Source organism: Pseudophryne corroboree, chromosome 4 (genome assembly GCF_028390025.1).
Source record: "Pseudophryne corroboree isolate aPseCor3 chromosome 4, aPseCor3.hap2, whole genome shotgun sequence".
In the NCBI taxonomy this organism is placed as follows: Eukaryota; Metazoa; Chordata; class Amphibia; order Anura; family Myobatrachidae; genus Pseudophryne; species Pseudophryne corroboree.
In genome coordinates, this window is record NC_086447.1 from 29,124,136 (window position 1) to 29,144,796 (window position 20,661).

Here is a 20,661-nt window from a genome sequence, read left to right on the forward strand (position 1 = left end):
TGTGGCTACCTCTGTGTCGGCAGTCGGCAGGCAGTCCGTCCATCCATAATTGTATTATTATTATAATATATACCACCTAACCGTGGTTTTTTTTTCATTCTTTATACCGTCGTCATAGTGTCATACTAGTTGTTACGAGTATACTACTATCTCTTTATCAACCAGTGTACAGTGCGGTAGTTCACGGCTGTGGCTACCTCTGTGTCGGCAGTCGGCAGGCAGTCCGTCCATCCATAATTGTATTATTATTATAATATATACCACCTAACCCGTGGTTTTTTTTCCATTCTTTATACCGTCGTCATAGTGTCATACTAGTTGTTACGAGTATACTACTATCTCTTTATCAACCAGTGTACAGTGCGGTAGTTCACGGCTGTGGCTACCTCTGTGTCGGCAGTCGGCAGGCAGTCCGTCCATCCATAATTGTATTATTATTATAATATATACCACCTAACCGTGGTTTTTTTTTCATTCTTTATACCGTCGTCATAGTGTCATACTAGTTGTTACGAGTATACTACTATCTCTTTATCAACCAGTGTACAGTGCGGTAGTTCACGGCTGTGGCTACCTCTGTGTCGGCAGTCGGCAGGCAGTCCGTCCATCCATAATTGTATTATTATTATAATATATACCACCTAACCGTGGTTTTTTTTTCATTCTTTATACCGTCATCATAGTGTCATACTAGTTGTTACGAGTATACTACTATCTCTTTATCAACCAGTGTACAGTGCGGTAGTTCACGGCTGTGGCTACCTCTGTGTCGGCAGTCGGCAGGCAGTCCGTCCATCCATAATTGTATTATTATTATAATATATACCACCTAACCGTGGTTTTTTTTTCATTCTTTATACCGTCGTCATAGTGTCATACTAGTTGTTACGAGTATACTACTATCTCTTTATCAACCAGTGTACAGTGCGGTAGTTCACGGCTGTGGCTACCTCTGTGTCGGCAGTCGGCAGGCAGTCCGTCCATCCATAATTGTATTATTATTATAATATATACCACCTAACCGTGGTTTTTTTTTCATTCTTTATACCGTCGTCATAGTGTCATACTAGTTGTTACGAGTATACTACTATCTCTTTATCAACCAGTGTACAGTGCGGTAGTTCACGGCTGTGGCTACCTCTGTGTCGGCAGTCGGCAGGCAGTCCGTCCATCCATAATTGTATTATTATTATAATATATACCACCTAACCGTGGTTTTTTTTTCATTCTTTATACCGTCGTCATAGTGTCATACTAGTTGTTACGAGTATACTACTATCTCTTTATCAACCAGTGTACAGTGCGGTAGTTCACGGCTGTGGCTACCTCTGTGTCGGCAGTCGGCAGGCAGTCCGTCCATCCATAATTGTATTATTATTATAATATATACCACCTAACCGTGGTTTTTTTATACCACCTAACCGTGGCAGTCCGTCCATAATTGTATACTAGTATCCAATCCATCCATCTCCATTGTTTACCTGAGGTGCCTTTTAGTTCTGCCTATAAAATATGGAGAACAAAAAAGTTGAGGTTCCAAAATTAGGGAAAGATCAAGATCCACTTCCACCTCGTGCTGAAGCTGCTGCCACTAGTCATGGCCGAGACGATGAAATGCCAGCAACGTCGTCTGCCAAGGCCGATGCCCAATGTCATAGTACAGAGCATGTCAAATCCAAAACACCAAATATCAGAAAAAAAAGGACTCCAAAACCTAAAATAAAATTGTCGGAGGAGAAGCGTAAACTTGCCAATATGCCATTTACCACACGGAGTGGCAAGGAACGGCTGAGGCCCTGGCCTATGTTCATGGCTAGTGGTTCAGCTTCACATGAGGATGGAAGCACTCAGCCTCTCGCTAGAAAACTGAAAAGACTCAAGCTGGCAAAAGCACCGCAAAGAACTGTGCGTTCTTTGAAATCCCAAATCCACAAGGAGAGTCCAATTGTGTCGTTTGCGATGCCTGACCTTCCCAACACTGGACGTGAAGAGCATGCGCCTTCCACTATTTGCATGCCCCCTGCAAGTGCTGGAAGGAGCACCCGCAGTCCAGTTCCTGATAGTCAGATTGAAGATGTCAGTGTTGAAGTACACCAGGATGAGGAGGATATGGGTGTTGCTGGCGCTGGGGAGGAAATTGACCAGGAGGATTCTGATGGTGAGGTGGTTTGTTTAAGTCAGGCACCCGGGGAGACACCTGTTGTCCGTGGGAGGAATATGGCCGTTGACATGCCAGGTGAAAATACCAAAAAAATCAGCTCTTCGGTGTGGAGGTATTTCACCAGAAATGCGGACAACAGGTGTCAAGCCGTGTGTTCCCTTTGTCAAGCTGTAATAAGTAGGGGTAAGGACGTTAACCACCTCGGAACATCCTCCCTTATACGTCACCTGCAGCGCATTCATAATAAGTCAGTGACAAGTTCAAAAACTTTGGGTGACAGCGGAAGCAGTCCACTGACCAGTAAATCCCTTCCTCTTGTAACCAAGCTCACGCAAACCACCCCACCAACTCCCTCAGTGTCAATTTCCTCCTTCCCCAGGAATGCCAATAGTCCTGCAGGCCATGTCACTGGCAAGTCTGACGAGTCCTCTCCTGCCTGGGATTCCTCCGATGCATCCTTGCGTGTAACGCCTACTGCTGCTGGCGCTGCTGTTGTTGCCGCTGGGAGTCGATGGTCATCCCAGAGGGGAAGTCGTAAGCCCACTTGTACTACTTCCAGTAAGCAATTGACTGTTCAACAGTCCTTTGCGAGGAAGATGAAATATCACAGCAGTCATCCTACTGCAAAGCGGATAACTGAGGCCTTGGCATCCTGGGTGGTGAGAAACGTGGTTCCGGTATCCATCATTACTGCAGAGCCAACTAGAGACTTGTTGGAGGTACTGTGTCCCCGGTACCAAATACCATCTAGGTTCCATTTCTCTAGGCAGGCGATACCGAAAATGTACACAGACCTCAGAAAAAGAGTCACCAGTGTCCTAAAAAATGCAGCTGTACCCAATGTCCACTTAACCACGGACATGTGGACAAGTGGAGCAGGGCAGGGTCAGGACTATATGACTGTGACAGCCCACTGGGTAGATGTATGGACTCCCGCCGCAAGAACAGCAGCGGCGGCACCAGTAGCAGCATCTCGCAAACGCCAACTCTTTCCTAGGCAGGCTACGCTTTGTATCACCGCTTTCCAGAATACGCACACAGCTGAAAACCTCTTACGGCAACTGAGGAAGATCATCGCGGAATGGCTTACCCCAATTGGACTCTCCTGTGGATTTGTGGCATCGGACAACGCCAGCAATATTGTGTGTGCATTAAATCTGGGCCAATTCCAGCACGTCCCATGTTTTGCACATACCTTGAATTTGGTGGTGCAGAATTTTTTAAAAAACGACAGGGGCGTGCAAGAGATGCTGTCGGTGGCCAGAAGAATTGCGGGACACTTTCGGCGTACAGGCACCACGTACAGAAAACTGGAGCACCACCAAAAACTACTGAACCTGCCCTGCCATCATCTGAAGCAAGAAGTGGTAACGAGGTGGAATTCAACCCTCTATATGCTTCAGAGGTTGGAGGAGCAGCAAAAGGCCATTCAAGCCTATACAATTGAGCACGATATAGTAGGTGGAATGCACCTGTCTCAAGTGCAGTGGAGAATGATTTCAACGTTGTGCAAGGTTCTGATGCCCTTTGAACTTGCCACACGTGAAGTCAGTTCAGACACTGCCAGCCTGAGTCAGGTCATTCCCCTCATCAGGCTTTTGCAGAAGAAGCTGGAGGCATTGAAGGAGGAGCTAACACGGAGCGATTCCGCTAGGCATGTGGGACTTGTGGATGCAGCCCTTAATTCGCTTAACAAGGATTCACGGGTGGTCAATCTGTTGAAATCAGAGCACTACATTTTGGCCACCGTGCTCGATCCTAGATTTAAAGCCTACCTTGGATCTCTCTTTCCGGCAGACACAGGTCTGCTGGGGTTGAAAGACCTGCTGGTGACAAAATTGTCAAGTCAAGCGGAACGCGACCTGTCAACATCTCCTCCTTCACATTCTCCCGCAACTGGGGGTGCGAGGAAAAGGCTCAGAATTCCGAGCCCACCCGCTGGCGGTGATGCAGGGCAGTCTGGAGCGACTGCTGATGCTGACATCTGGTCCGGACTGAAGGACCTGACAACGATTACGGACATGTCGTCTACTGTCACTGCATATGATTCTCTCAACATTGATAGAATGGTGGAGGATTATATGAGTGACCGCATCCAAGTAGGCACGTCACACAGTCCGTACTTATACTGGCAGGAAAAAGAGGCAATTTGGAGGCCCTTGCACAAACTGGCTTTATTCTACCTAAGTTGCCCTCCCACAAGTGTGTACTCCGAAAGAGTGTTTAGTGCCGCCGCTCACCTTGTCAGCAATCGGCGTACGAGGTTACATCCAGAAAATGTGGAGAAGATGATGTTCATTAAAATGAATTATAATCAATTCCTCCGCGGAGACATTGACCAGCAGCAATTGCCTCCACAAAGTACACAGGGAGCTGAGATGGTGGATTCCAGTGGGGACGAATTGATAATCTGTGAGGAGGGGGATGTACACGGTGATATATCGGAGGGTGAAGATGAGGTGGACATCTTGCCTCTGTAGAGCCAGTTTGTGCAAGGAGAGATTAATTGCTTCTTTTTTGGGGGGGGTCCAAACCAACCCGTCATATCAGTCACAGTCGTGTGGCAGACCCTGTCACTGAAATGATGGGTTGGTTAAAGTGTGCATGTCCTGTTTTGTTTATACAACATAAGGGTGGGTGGGAGGGCCCAAGGATAATTCCATCTTGCACCTCTTTTTTCTTTTCTTTTTCTTTGCATCATGTGCTGATTGGGGAGGGTTTTTTGGAAGGGACATCCTGCGTGACACTGCAGTGCCACTCCTAGATGGGCCCGGTGTTTGTGTCGGCCACTAGGGTCGCTAATCTTACTCACACAGCTACCTCATTGCGCCTCTTTTTTTCTTTGCGTCATGTGCTGTTTGGGGAGGGTTTTTTGGAAGGGACATCCTGCGTGACACTGCAGTGCCACTCCTAGATGTGCCCGGTGTTTGTGTCGGCCACTAGGGTCGCTAATCTTACTCACACAGTCAGCTACCTCATTGCGCCTCTTTTTTTCTTTGCGTCATGTGCTGTTTGGGGAGGGTTTTTTGGAAGGGCCATCCTGCGTGACACTGCAGTGCCACTCCTAGATGGGCCCGGTGTTTGTGTCGGCCACTAGGGTCGCTAATCTTACTCACACAGCTACCTCATTGCGCCTCTTTTTTTCTTTGCGTCATGTGCTGTTTGGGGAGGGTTTTTTGGAAGGGACATCCTGCGTGACACTGCAGTGCCACTCCTAGATGGGCCCGGTGTTTGTGTCGGCCACTAGGGTCGCTTATCTTTCTCACACAGCTACCTCATTGCGCCTCTTTTTTTCTTTGCGTCATGTGCTGTTTGGGGAGGGTTTTTTGGAAGGGACATCCTGCGTGACACTGCAGTGCCACTCCTAGATGGGCCCGGTGTTTGTGTCGGCCACTAGGGTCGCTTATCTTTCTCACACAGTCAGCTACCTCATTGCGCCTCTTTTTTTCTTTGCGTCATGTGCTGTTTGGGGAGGGTTTTTTGGAAGGGACATCCTGCGTGACACTGCAGTGCCACTCCTAGATGGGCCCGGTGTTTGTGTCGGCCACTAGGGTCGCTTATCTTACTCACACAGCGACCTCGGTGCAAATTTTAGGACTAAAAATAATATTGTGAGGTGTGATGTGTTCAGAATAGGCTGAAAATGAGTGTAAATTATGTTTTTTGAGGTTAATAATACTTTGGGATCAAAATTACCCCCAAATTCTATGATTTAAGCTGTTTTTTAGGGTTTTTTGAAAAAAACACCCGAATCCAAAACACACCCGAATCCGACAAAAATAATTCGGTGAGGTTTTGCCAAAACGCGTTCGAACCCAAAACACGGCCGCGGAACCGAACCCAAAAACCAAAACACAAAACCCGAAAAATTTCAGGCGCTCATCTCTAATTTATATACCATCCCCCCCTCCCCTGCACACATTTATATACCATTCCCCCCCCTCTCCCCAGCACACATTTATATACCATTCCCCCCCTCCCCAGCACACATTTATATACCATCCCCCCCTCCCCAGCACACATTTATATACCATCCCCCCCTCCCCAGCACACATTTATATACCATTCCCCCCCCTCCCCAGCACACATTTATATACCACCCCCCCCTCCCCAGCACACATTTATATACCATTCCCCCTCTCCCCAGCACACATTTATATACCATCCCCCCCCTCCCCAGCACACATTTATATACCATTCCCCCCCCCCTCACCAGCACACATTTATATACCATCCCCCCCCTCCCCAGCACACATTTATATACCATTCCCCCCCCCCTCCCCAGCACACATTTATATACCATCCCCCCCCTCCCCAGCACACATTTATATACCATTCCCCCCCCCCTCCCCAGCACACATTTATATACCATTCCCCCCCCTCCCCAGCACACATTTATATACCATTCCCCCCTCCCCAGCACACATTTATATACCATCCCCCCCCTCCCCAGCACACATTTATATACCATCCCCCCCCCTCACCAGCACACATTTATATACCATCCCCCCCCTCCCCAGCACACATTTATATACCATTCCCCCCCAGCACACATTTATATACCATTCCCCCGCCTCCCCAGCACACATTTATATACCATTCCCCCTCCTCCCTAGTGCACATTTATATACCATTTCCCCCCTCCCCAGCACACATTTATATATCATTTCCCCCCTCCCCAGCACACATTTATATACCATTTTCCCCCCTCCCCAGCACACATTTATATACCATTTTCCCCCTCCCCTGCACACATTTATATACCCTTCCCCCCCAGCACACATTTATATACCATCCTCCCCTCCCCAGCACACATTTATATACCATAACCCCCCTCCCCAGCACACATATATATACCATTCCCCCCCTCCCCAGCACACATTTATATACCATTCCCCCCCTCCCCAGTACACAATTATCTACCATTCCCCCCCTCCCCAGCACACATTTATATACCCTTCCCCCCCAGCACACATTTATATACCATCCTCCCCTCCCCAGCACACATTTATATACCATAACCCCCCTCCCCAGCACACATTTATAAACCATCCCCCCTCCCCAGCACACATTTATATACCATCCTCCCCTCCCCAGCACACATTTATAAACCATCCCCCCCTCCCCAGCACACATTTATATACCATTCCCCCCCCCTCCCCAGTACACATTTATCTACCATTCCCCCCTCCCCAGCACACATTTATAAACCATCCCCCCCTCCCCAGCACACATTTAGAAACCATCCACCCCTTCCCAGCACATATTTATATACCATTACCCCCTCCCCAGGACACATTTATATACCATTCCCCCCCTCCCCAGCACACATTTATATACCATTCCCCCCAGCACACATTTATATACCATTTCCCCACTCATTTATATACCATTTCCCCCTCACCAGCACACATTTATATACCATTCCCCCCTCCCCAGCACACATTTACATACCATTCCCCCCTCCCCAGCACACATTTATATACCATCACCCCCTCCCCAGCTCACATTTGTATATCATTTCCCCCCTCCCCAGCACACATTTATATACCATTCCCCAATCCCCAGCACCCATTTATATACCATTTCCCCACCTATCCAGCACACATTTATATACCATTTCCCCCCTCCCCAGCATACATTTATATACCATTCCACCCCTCCCCAGCACACATTTATATTAGAGATGTGCACTGGAAATTTTTCGGGTTTTGTGTTTTGGTTTTGGATTCGGTTCCGCGGCCGTCTTTTGGATTCGGACGCGTTTTGGCAAAACCTCCATGAATTTTTTTTGTCGGATTCGGGTGTTTTTCGATTTGTGTGTTTTTTTTAAAAAACCCTCAAAAACAGCTTAAATCATAGAATTTGGGGGTAATTTTGATCCCATAGTATTATTAACCTCAATAACCATAATTTCCACTCATTTACAGTCTATTCTGAACACCTCACAATATTATTTTTAGTCCTAAAATTTGCACCGAGATCGCTGGATGACTAAGCTAAGCGACCCAAGTGGCCGGCACAAACACCTGGCCCATCTAGGAGTGGCACTGCAGTGTCAGACAGGATGGCACTTCAAAAAATAGTCCCCAAACAGCACATGATGCAAAGAAAATAAGAGGCGCAATGAGGTAGCTGTGTGACTAAGCTAAGTGACCCAAGTGGCCGACACAAACACCTGGCCCATCTAGGAGTGGCACTGCAGTGTCAGACAGGATGGCAGATTTAAAAAAATTAGACCCAAACATCACATGATGCAGAGTAAATAAAAAAAAAGAGGTGCAAGATGGAATTGTCCTTGGGTCCTCCCACCCACCCTTATGTTGTATAAACAGGACATGCACACTTTAACAAACCCATCATTTCAGCCACAGGGTCTGCCACACGACTGTGGCTGAAATGACTGGTTGGTTTGGGACCCCACCAAAAAAGACGCAATCAATCTCTCCTTGCACAAACTGCCTCCTCATCGTCTGATTCCTCACCCCTTTCACTGTGTACATCCTCCTCACAGAGTATTAATTCGTCCCCACTGGAATCCACCATCTCAGGTCCCTGTGTACTTATTGGAGGCAATTGCTGGTGAATGTCTCCACGGAGGAATTGATTAAAATTCATTTCGAAGAACATCATCTTCTCCACATTTTGTGGAAGTAACCTCATACACCGATTGCTGACAAGGTGAGCGGCTGCACTAAACACTTTTTCGGAGTACACACTGGAGGGGGGGCAACTTAGGTAAAATAAAGCCAGTTTGTGCAAGGGCCTCCAAATTGCCTCTTTTTCCTGCCAGTATATGTACGGACTGTCTGACGTGCCTACTTGGATGCGGTCACTCATATAATCCTCACCATTCTTTCAATGGTGACAGAATCATATGCAGTGACAGTAGACAACATGTCAGTAATCGTTGGTAGGTCCTTCAGTCCGGACCAGATGTCAGCACTCGCTCGGAATTCTTAGCCTTTTCCTCGCAGCCCCAGTTGCAGGAGAATGTGAAGGAGGAGCTGTTGACGGGTTACGTTCCGCTTGACTTGACAAGTGTCTCACCAGCAGGTCTTTGCGCCTCTGCACACTTGTGTCTGCTGGAAAGAGAGATACAACATAGGCTTTAAACCTAGGATCGAGCATGGTGGCCAAAATGTAGTGCTCTGATTTCAACAGATTGACCACCCGTGAATCCTGGTTAAGCGAATTAAGGGCTCCATCCACAAGTCCCACATGCCTAGCTAAATCGCTCCGTTTTAGCTCCTCCTTCAATCTCTCCAGCTGCTTCTGCAAAAGCCTGATGAGGGCCTGACTCAGGCTGGCAGTGTCTGAACTGACTTCACGTGTGGCAAGTTCAAAGGGTTGCAGAACCTTGCACAACGTTGAAATCATTCTCCACTGCGCTTGAGTCAGGTGCATTCCCCCTCCTTTGCCTATATCGTAGGCAGATGTATAGGCTTGAATGGCCTTTTGCTGATCCTCCATCCTCTGAAGCATATAGAGGGTTGAATTCCACCTCGTTATCACCTCTTGCTTCAGATGATGGCGGGGCAGGTTCAGGAGTGTTTGCTGGTGCTCCAGTCTTCAGCACGGGGTGGCTGAATTCCGAAAGTGGCCCGCAATTCTTTGGGCCCCCGACAGCATCTCTTGCATGCCCCTGTCGTTTTTTAAAAAATTCTGCACCACCAATTTCAAAGTATGTGCAAAACATGGGACATGCTGGAATTTGCCCACATGTAATGCACGCACAATATTGGTGGCGTTGTCCGATGTCACAAATACCCAGGAGAGTCCAATTGGGGTAAGACATTCTGCGATGATGTTCCTCAGTTTCCGTAAGAGGTTGTCAGCTGTGTGCCTCTTATGGAAAGCGGTGATACAAAGTGTAGCCTGCCTAGGAATGATTTGGAGTTTGCGAGATACTGCTACTGTTGCCGCCGCTGCTGTTCTTGCTGCGGGAGGCAATACATCTACCCAGTGGGCTGTCACAGTCATATAGACCTGAGTCTGCCCTGCTCCACTTGTCCACATGTCTGTGGTTAAGTGGACATTGGGTACAACTGCATTTTTTAGGACACAGGTGACTCTTTTTCTGACATCTGTGTACATTTTCGGTATCACCTGCCTAGAGAAGTGGAACCTAGATGGTATTTGGTACCGGGGACACATTAACTCAATAAATTGTCTAATTCCCTGTGAATTAACGGTGGATACCGGACACACGTCTAACACCAACACAGCTGCCAAGGCCTGAGTTATCCGCTTTGCAGCAGGATGACTGCTGTGATATTTCATCTTCCTTGCACAGGACTGTTGGACAGTCAATTGCTTACTGGAAGTAGTAAAAGTGGTCTTCCGAATTCCCCTCTGGGATGACAATCGACTCCCAGCAGCAACAACAGCAATGCCAGCAGCAGTAGGCGTTACACTCAAGGATCTATCGGAGGAATCCCAGTTAGGAGAGGACTTGTCAGACTTGCCAGTGACATGGCCTGCAGGACTATTGGCGTTCCTGTCTAAGGAGGAAATTGACACTGAGGGAGTTGGTGGTGTTGTTTGCAGGAGCTTGGGTACAAGAGGAAGGGATTTAGTTGTCAGTGGACTGCTTCCGCTGCCACCCAAAGTTTTTGAACTTGTCAATGACTTCTGATGAATGCACTCCAGGTGACGTATAAGGTAGGATGTTCCTAGGTGGTTAATGTCCTTACCCCTACTTATTACAGCTTCACAAAGGCAACACACGGCTTGACACCTGTTGTCCGCATTTCTGTTGAAATAATTCCACACCGAAGAGCTGATTTTTTTTGTAATTTGACCAGGCATGTCAATTACCATATTCATCCCACGGACAACAGGTGTATCCCAGGGTGCCTGACTTAAACAAACCACCTCACCATCAGAATCCTCCTTGTCAATTTCCTTCTCAGCGCCAGCAACACCCATATCCTCATCCTGGTGTACTTCAACAGTGACATCTTCAATTTGACTATCAGGAACTGGACTGCGGGTGCTCCTTCCAGCACTTGCAGGGGGCGTGCAAATGGTGGAAGGCGCCACCTCTTCCCGCCCAGTGTTGGGAAGGTCAGGCATCGCAAACGACACAATTGGACTCTCCTTGGGGATTTGTGATTTAGAAGAACGCACTGTTCTTTGCTGTGCTTTTGCCATCTTAACTCTTTTCAGTTTACTAGCGGGAGGATGAGTGCTTCCATCCTCATGTGAAGCTGAACCACTAGCCATGAACATAGGCCAGGGCCTCAGCCATTCCTTGCCACTCCGTGTCGTAAATGGCATATTGGCAAGTTTACGCTTCTCCTCAGACGCTTTTAATTTAGATTTTTGGGTAATTTTACTGAACTTTAGTTTTTTGGATTTTACATGCTCTCTACTATGACATTGGGCATCGGCCTTGGCAGACGACGTTGATGGCATTTCATCGTCTCGGCCATGACTAGTGGCAGCAGCTTCAGCACGAGGTGGAAGTGGATCTTGATCTATCCCTATTTTATCCTCCACATTTTTGTTCTTCATTTTTTAATGTGTGGAATTATATGCCAGTAATATATCATTAGCAATGGCTTACTGTACTGTACTATATATGTATACTTTTGGTCACCAAAATGCTGCACTGTAATACTATATATACTTCTCACAATAATGCAGCACAGATATGGAATGGATACTTGCAGTGACAAAGAGCTGCAAGATACAGCAATGGCCTACTGTACAACTATATACTGTTGGTCTCCAAAATGCTGCACTGTAATACTATATATACTGCTCACAATAATGCAGCACAGATATGGAATGGATACTTGCAGTGACACAGAGCTGCAAGATACAGCAATGGCCTACTGTACAACTATATACTGCTGGTCACCAAAATGCTGCACTGTAATACTATATATACTGCTCACAAAAATGCAGCACAGATATGGAATGGAGACTTGCAGTGACACAGAGCTGCAAGATACAGCAATGGCCTACTGTACTGTACTACTATTATACTGGTGGTCCCCAGTCCCCACAATAAAGCACACTGAGCACAGATATTTGCAACACACTGAGCACAGATATGGAGCGTTTTCAGGCAGAGAACGTAGATATTTTCAGCACACTGAGCACAGAAATTTGCAGCACACTGAGCACAGATATTTGCAGCACACTGAGCACAAATTACGGAGCTTTTCAGGGAGAGAACGCAGCCACGTCCTCTCCGTTCAATCTCCAATGCACAAGTGAAAATGGCGGCGACGCGCGGCTCTTTATATAGAATACGAATCTCACGAGAATCCGACAGCGGGATGATGACGTTCGCCCTCGTTTGGGTTAACCGAGCAAGGCGGGAAGATCCGAGGCTGCCTCGGAAACGTGTAAAATAGGTGAAGTTCGGGGGGGGTTCGGATCTCGGAGAACCGAACCCGCTCATCTCTAATTTATATACCATTAACCCAGCCCAGCACACATTTATATACCATTTCCCCCCCTCCCGAGCACACATATACCATTTCCCCCCCTCCTCAGCACACATTTATATTAGTGATGAGCTGGTTCGGTTCCTCGGAATCCGAACCCCCCCGAACTTCACCCATTTTACACGGGTCCGAGGCAGACTCGGATCCTCCCGCCTTGCTCGGTTAACCCAAGCGCGCCCGAACGTCATCATCCCGCTGTCGGATCTTGCGAGATTCGTATTCTATATAAGTAGCCGCGCGTCGCCGCCATTTTCACTTGTGCATTGGAGATGATAGGGAGAGGATGTGTGCAGCGTTCTCTCAGTTGTATTCAGTGTGCTGCAAATATCTGTGCTCAGTGTGCTGCAAATATCTGTGTTCAGTGTGCTGCAAATATCTGTGCTCAGTGTGCTGAAAATATCTACGTTCTCTGCATAAAAAACGCTCCATATCTGTGCTGCATTGTAGTATATAGTAGGACGACAGTGCAGAATTTTGCTGACCAGTGACCACCAGTATTAAATCAGTACGGTACAGTAGTCCACTGCTCTACCTACCTCTGTGTCGTCAAGTATACTATCCATCCATACCTGTGGTGCATTTAAATTTTGCGCAGTATATATAGTAGGAGGACAGTGCATAATTTTGCTGACCACCAGTATATAATATATAGCAGTACGGTACAGTAGGCCACTGCTCTACCTACCTCTGTGTCGTCAAGTATACTATCCATCCATACCTGTGGTGCATTTAAGTTTTGCGCAGTATATATAGTAGGAGGACAGTGCAGAAATTAGCTAACCACCAGTATATAATATATAGCAGTACGGTACAGTAGGCCACTGCTCTACCTACCTCTGTGTCGTCAAGTATACTATCCATCCATACCTGTGGTACATTTAAGTTTTGCGCAGTATATATAGTAGGAGGACAGTGCATAATTTTGCTGACCACCAGTATATAATATATAGCAGTACGGTACAGTAGGCCACTGCTCTACCTACCTCTGTGTCGTCAAGTATACTATCCATCCATACCTGTGGTGCATTTAAGTTTTGCACAGTATATATAATAGGAGGACAGTGCAGAATTTTGCTAACCACCAGTATATAATATATAGCAGTACGGTACAGTAGGCCACTGCTCTACCTACCTCTGTGTCGTCAAATATACTATCCATCCATACCTGTGGTGCATTTAAGTTTTGCGCAGTATATATAGTAGGAGGACAGTGCATAATTTTGCTGACCACCAGTATATAATATATAGCAGTACGGTACAGTAGGCCACTGCTCTACCTAACTCTGTGTCGTCAAGTATACTAGTATCAATCCATACCTGTGGTGTATTTTAGTTGTTGTGCGCAGAATATATAGTAGGAGGATAGTGCATAATTTTGCTGACCACCAGTATATAATATATAGCAGTACGGTACAGTAGGCCACTGCTCTACCTACCTCAATGTCGTCAAGTATACTATATATCCATACCTGTGGTGCATTTAAGTTTTGCGCAGTATATATAGTAGCAGGACAGTGCACAATTTTGCTGACCACCAGTATATAGTATATAGCAGTACGGTACAGTAGGCCACAGCTATACCTACCTCTGTGTCGTCAAGTATACTAGTATCCATCCATAGCTGTGGTGCATTTTAGTTGTTGTGCGCAGTATATATAGTAGGAGGAAAGTGCATAAATTTGCTGACCACCAGTATATAATATATAGCAGTACGGTACAGTAGGCCACTGCTCTACCTACCTCTGTGTCGTCAAGTATACTATCCATCCATACCTGTGGTGCATTTTAGTTGTTGTGAGCAGTATATATAGTAGGAGGACAGTGCATTGCCACTCCTAGATGGGCCAGGTGTTTGTGTCGGCCACTTGGGTCGCTTAGCTTAGTCACACAGCTACCTCATTGCACCTCTTTTTTTCTTTGCATCATGTGCTGTTTGGGGACTATGTTTTTGATGTGCCATCCTGTCTGACACTGCAGTGCCACTCCTAGATGGGCAAGGTGTTTGTGTCGGCCACTTGGGTCGCTTAGCTTAGCCAACCAGCGACCTTGGTGCACCTCTTTTTTTCTTTGCATCATGTGCTGTTTGGGGACTATTTTTTGAAGTGCCAACCTGTCTGACACTGCAGTGCCACTCCTAGATGGGCCAGGTGTTTGTGTCGGCCACTTGGGTCGCTTATCTTAGTCACACAGCTACCTTATTGCACCTCTTTTTATCTTTGCATCATGTGCTGTTTGGGGACTATTTTTTTGTAGTGCCATCCTGTCTGACACTGCAGTGCCACTCCTAGATGGGCCAGGTGTTTGTGTCGGCCACTTGGGTTGCTTAGCTTAGCCATTCAGCGACCTTGGTGCACCTCTTTTTTTCTTTGCATCATGTGCTGTTTGGGGACTATTTTTAGAAGTGCCATCCTGTCTGACACTGCAGTGCTACTCCTAGATGGGCCAAGTGTTTGTGTCGGCCACTTGGGTCGCTTAGCTTAGCCATCCAGCGACCTTGGTGCACCTCTTTTTTTCTTTGCATCATGTGCTGTTTGGGGACTATTTTTAGAAGTGCCATCCTGTCTGACACTGTAGTGCCACTCCTAGATGGGCCAGGTGTTTGTGTCGGCCACTTGGGTCGCTTAGCTCAGCTATCCAGCGACCTTGGTGCACCTCTTTTTTTCTTTGCATCATGTGCTGTTTGGGAACTATTTTTTTGAAGTGCCATCCTGTCTGACACTGCAGTGCCACTCCTAGATGGGCCAGGTGTTTGTGTCGGCCACTTGGGTCGCTTAGCTTAGCCATCCAGCGACCTTGGTGCACCTCTTTTTTTCTTAGCATCATGTGCTGTTTGGGGACTATTTTTAGAAGTGCCATCCTGTCTGACATTGTAGTGCTACTCCTAGATGGGCCAGGTGTTTGTGTCGGCCACTTGGGTCGCTTAGCTTAGCCATCCAGCGACCTTGGTGCACCTCTTTTTTTCTTTGCATCATGTGCTGTTTGGGGACTATTTTTAGAAGTGCCATCTTGTCTGACACTGTAGTGCCACTCCTAGATGGGCCAGGTGTTTGTGTCGGCCACTTGGGTCGATTAGCTTAGCCATCCAGCGACCTTGGTGCACCTCTTTTTTTCTTTGCATCATGTGCTGTTTGGGCACTATTTTTTGAAGTGCCATCCTGTCTGACACTGCAGTGCCACTCGTGGTTGGGCCAGGTGTTTGTGTCGGCCACTTGGGTCGCTTATCTTAGTCACACAGCTACCTCATTGCACCTCTTTTTTTCTTTGCATCATGTGCTGTTTGGGGACTATTTTTTTGTAGTGCCATCCTGTCTGACACTGCAGTGCCACTCCTAGATGGGCCAGGTGTTTGTGTTGGCCACTTGGGTCGCTTAGTTTAGCCATCCAGCGACCTTGGTGCACCTCTTTTTTTCTTTGCATCATGTGCTGTTTGGGGACTATTTTTAGAAGTGCCATCCTGTCTGACACTGTAGTGCTACTCCTAGATGGGCCAGGTGTTTGTGTCGGCCACTTGGGTCGCTTAGCTTAACCATCCAGCGATCTTGGTGCACCTCTTTTTTTCTTTGCATCATGTGCTGTTTGGGGACTATTTTTTGCAGTGCCATCCTGTCTGACACTGCAGTGCCACTCCTAGATGGTATGTTAGAGAGAAAGAGAATGGGGTTGTACTGGTAAGGTGCACAAAGAAAGATTTAATTAAAATATAACTTTTATTATGTCATTAAAAGCCGTAATTTATTCAGCCAAGCGAAATATATGGTTAAAATGACAGATAGAAATAAGAAAGATCGAGTGCTCTAAGATAGAAAGTGAAAAGATTTAAAATATGTCCACCCCGATGATTACAGAAACTACCTAAATCCGTTAGGTGTACATATCAATGAATAGTGGAGCCACACTTGGGTGGTTAATTTTCAGCTCCTAGTGTCCTGTATAGTATAGATATTGTTATTCTGAGTCAAATACTCCAGCGTATGCTAACTACAACTCCCAGTGTACTCTGTGCTGTGGGTGTTGTTATGTACTCTTGTTCTGAGTCAAATACTCTACCATGCACAGCTTATATGTGTTCAGAAAAAACGAAATACAAATTCAAATGTCCTGAATCAGCTATCTAATTAGTCTGGGTATTCACTCCCAGTATTAGCGCAGCTGTGTCAATAGCCACTGTAATAGTCTCCTACATAATGAGAACCTAGATATGCAGGGGATATCATACCTACATATTTAACATGTATATCACTATTGCCACTACTACCCCTCCTTAACAAAATTGGATTATATATGGATGGGGAGAATTATCTGCTCACATTGTAATATGCAAGCAGGAGTGGACATCCACACTAATGTCCACAGCAGCAATTGTAGATAATTCTGGAATAGTACCTAGTGAACCTCACTTAGGAGATGTAATAAAATTCACGTGTCACATTTACCATATGTGACAACAATGTAACCACTAGGATTCAAATGATAAACTTCGATCAAATGATATCCTGTATTCTTAGAGTTAAATATACTATCATTGAGGAAAGTATTTGGAGTAGGTAGAATTATTATGTGGTTCTATTGCGAGTTACATTTATACTCTCCAATGCCGTCTCCTCAATATGGTAGCCTCCCGTGGATATAAATCAATACATAGATGGAAATTTAACAGGTGTTCATGGCTAATATGATATATAGTTGATGGTACATATTCAATTGATAATAGTATATTAATTGAAAAAACTAAGAAATTCTATATGGATAAATTTAATAAAAAATGGACCATACCAGGCCTAATTACGTGCACCACAGTAGGTACCATTTACCATCTAGAATGTCCCTGCAATAAAGCATACATTGGGAAGACAACAAGACCCCTCAAAGTAAGAATATTAGAACATGCAGGCAACATACGTAATGTTGAGAGGGACCTTGTGAATTTTAGGGTTGTTTCATCTGTGGCCAGACATTTTCATCAATTTCATAATTCAGATCCCAGTGGACTCAGGGCCTTTGGGATGAAGCATATCAAATTAGGGATACGTGGAGGAGATCTTGATCAGGAACTACTCAAGATGGAGACAAGGATGATTTTTCTTATGAATACAATGCATCCAAGAGGCCTGAATGAAACCAACAGTTACAGTCCCTTCTTATGTTAGTTTACCTGATTGCTTCCGTTAAAAGGAATAGAATATAACGTTCAAGGTTTAACACATTGACAGGGATTTGTGATAATCCAGGTATTAACACATTATATCTATATACCGGTTTTAAATAGATAGAAGATAGGGGTCCCAAGAGTCACACATTTTAGGCTCCATGAAGATCTTTGCATCATCATCATATTGTATCTCTGAGCCTTAATGAAATTAAAACACATAGACATAATCTCCCAGGCTATATTTATTCCAATGTATTTCTGAGCCCCAATCAAATTAATAGATATAGACATAATCTTTTTGGCTATTCTTATTCCAATATTGGAATACTATAGTCAAGGGCAAACATCCTGCCAAGGATCTCAGGAACCCGGATATCATCAATTGATTTCTAAATCTCTGGCTTAAATAGTTCGTAGGTATGAGTCCCAAGAGATGTAGATTTAGGAACCGTTAGTTAGGGACACACGTACTTTCTCTACCATTTCCCCATATCGATATCAGGACCAGTTGCATAATAGGGCATTTGTCCACCCAAAGAAATTATATCAGTCTCATTGAGCACCATTATGAACATTTGAGATAGTAATATCACCAATTCCTTGTATTTACCCTGGCATCACAGAGAATGGAGAGGATTTTCCAGCATATCTTTCGGTTGGCTGTCTGTTTGCGTTCGTATTAATTGTTATAAACCTACCTGATGTAGGACTTCACGGTCAATAATTAATTCCCCTTATTTTATAATCAATACCATCACCATTATAATATAAACATTTGTCGCTTACATTATTGGAGCGCCAGTCTCTCAAGCACATTCATCTATTGTTTTTCACTCACTGTAGCACCTTTATTTCTATTTGTTGTTTAGTTTTATGTGATTTCACTTTTGTTTATAGCACCTTTTAGTATTGAATATACCACACTTATAGGTATAGAATTAAATCAGTGTATGGGGAATTTATCACTCGCACTTTTATAGTTCACACGGTATAATATTTCACTCACATCAATAGCAGTTTATCTGCTTCTTACTTCATCATCACAGCATATTTTCACAAGGATCTGGCTTTTTCAATTGTAGGGTCAGTGTATATAAATACATATTTATATTATCTTTTTATTTTTATTTTATTTTATTTTATCAAAATACTCTTGAAAATTATCTGTTTATCAATATATATTTTCTCAATATGTGGATATTACAAGCAGATGTGGTATATTTTGGTCTCGCAAACACAGAAATATCAATTTAACAGTGACCACCAGCATCAATGTGGTGACCAGGGATAGGTGGAAGGGATTTGAGGTTTATATTGTAGCTATATATAATCAATCTTGACTATCTTGACCCTTAGAAGGTCCGCTGAAGTACATGATTTCATATTCATATTTAGTGTAATTTTTATTTATTGTTATTTGCATATTTCACCGTTAATCTTATATTTATTATTATTATTATTATTTTTATTTTTATTTTTATTATTTATTTTCATTTTTATTTAGCTGTATTATCTATATTTACTAATCCTGTCCCTACAGGATTAAATTCTAGATGGACTTTAGAAACTAATTACAAACTGAAAATTACCAATTAGATCTGGAGCCACCTCATAAACAACAGGAATATATTAGAGAAAGAGCAGATTGCATATGCAGGCAAAGTATTGGTTCAATAGGATTAATGACAGCTCATTGAAGCAATCACGGAATACATGCGTTGTGATCATTAATGCCTCAAACGATCGTGTAGCAATATGTAATTAAAGATAGTTAGTACGACCTGGGATATCACCTGGGAACCATGGATCAACATTTGACAAGACGATCATGTGAGCCTAGAACCACATGTGATTGGTTTGTCAGATAGGAATGAATGAATTAATATCCTGTCATAAGTCACAGTCGGGTTAAGCCTCGACGAAGCTATATGCGAAATGCGCGCATCGGCTTTCCTTGCCGCTCCGATGCTCTTACTTTAACTACCTAGTCGTCATTAACACGGGGGCCGCATTGCTGCACGGCGAACGGGAATGCCCGTTAATCGGACAAATGCCGATTTACTAGGTGCCGCTGCAGCATGCTCACCTCCATAATCTCCAGTGTCAAAATCTTTCCCCCTTTTCTAGCATATGCATAGAAGTTTGGAACCCTGCTATACGGCAATACGGGAATGTCCGTCTCAATATATGCTAATTGAACACACACCGTGGCAGCATACATATCTTTGTGTTCCATAGCTTGTTTCCTTTCAGTGAGTATGGGGGTTGGAATACTGCACGGCAAACGGGAATGCCCGTTAATCGGACAAATGCCGACTCACTAGGTGTCGTTGCAGTATATTCACTCCCATAGTCTCTGGTGTCCTGAATTAATCTTGTGCCAGCACGTACACAAAAGGTTGATATGTTAAATAGACGGCAAACACGGGAATACCCGAGTTGATATAAATATTTGCCAGCACAAATATATTTACCCTTGTGTCTCATAGCCCCATATTTTTCAATTAATATACTATTATCAATTGAATATGTACCATCAACTATATATCATATTAGCCATGAACACCTGTTAAATTTCCATCTATGTATTGATTTATATCCACGGGAGGCTACCATATTGAGGAGACGGCATTGGAGAGTATAAATATTAGAGATGAGCGGGTTCGGTTCCTCGGAATCCGAACCCGCCCGAACTTCATGTTTTTTTTCACGGGTCCGAGCGACTCGGATCTTCCCGCCTTGCTCGGTTAACCCGAGCGCGCCCGAACGTCATCATGACGCTGTCGGATTCTCGCGAGACTCGGATTCTATATAAGGAGCCGCGCGTCGCCGCCATTTTCACTCGTGCATTGAGATTGATAGGGAGAGGACGTGTCTGGCGTCCTCTC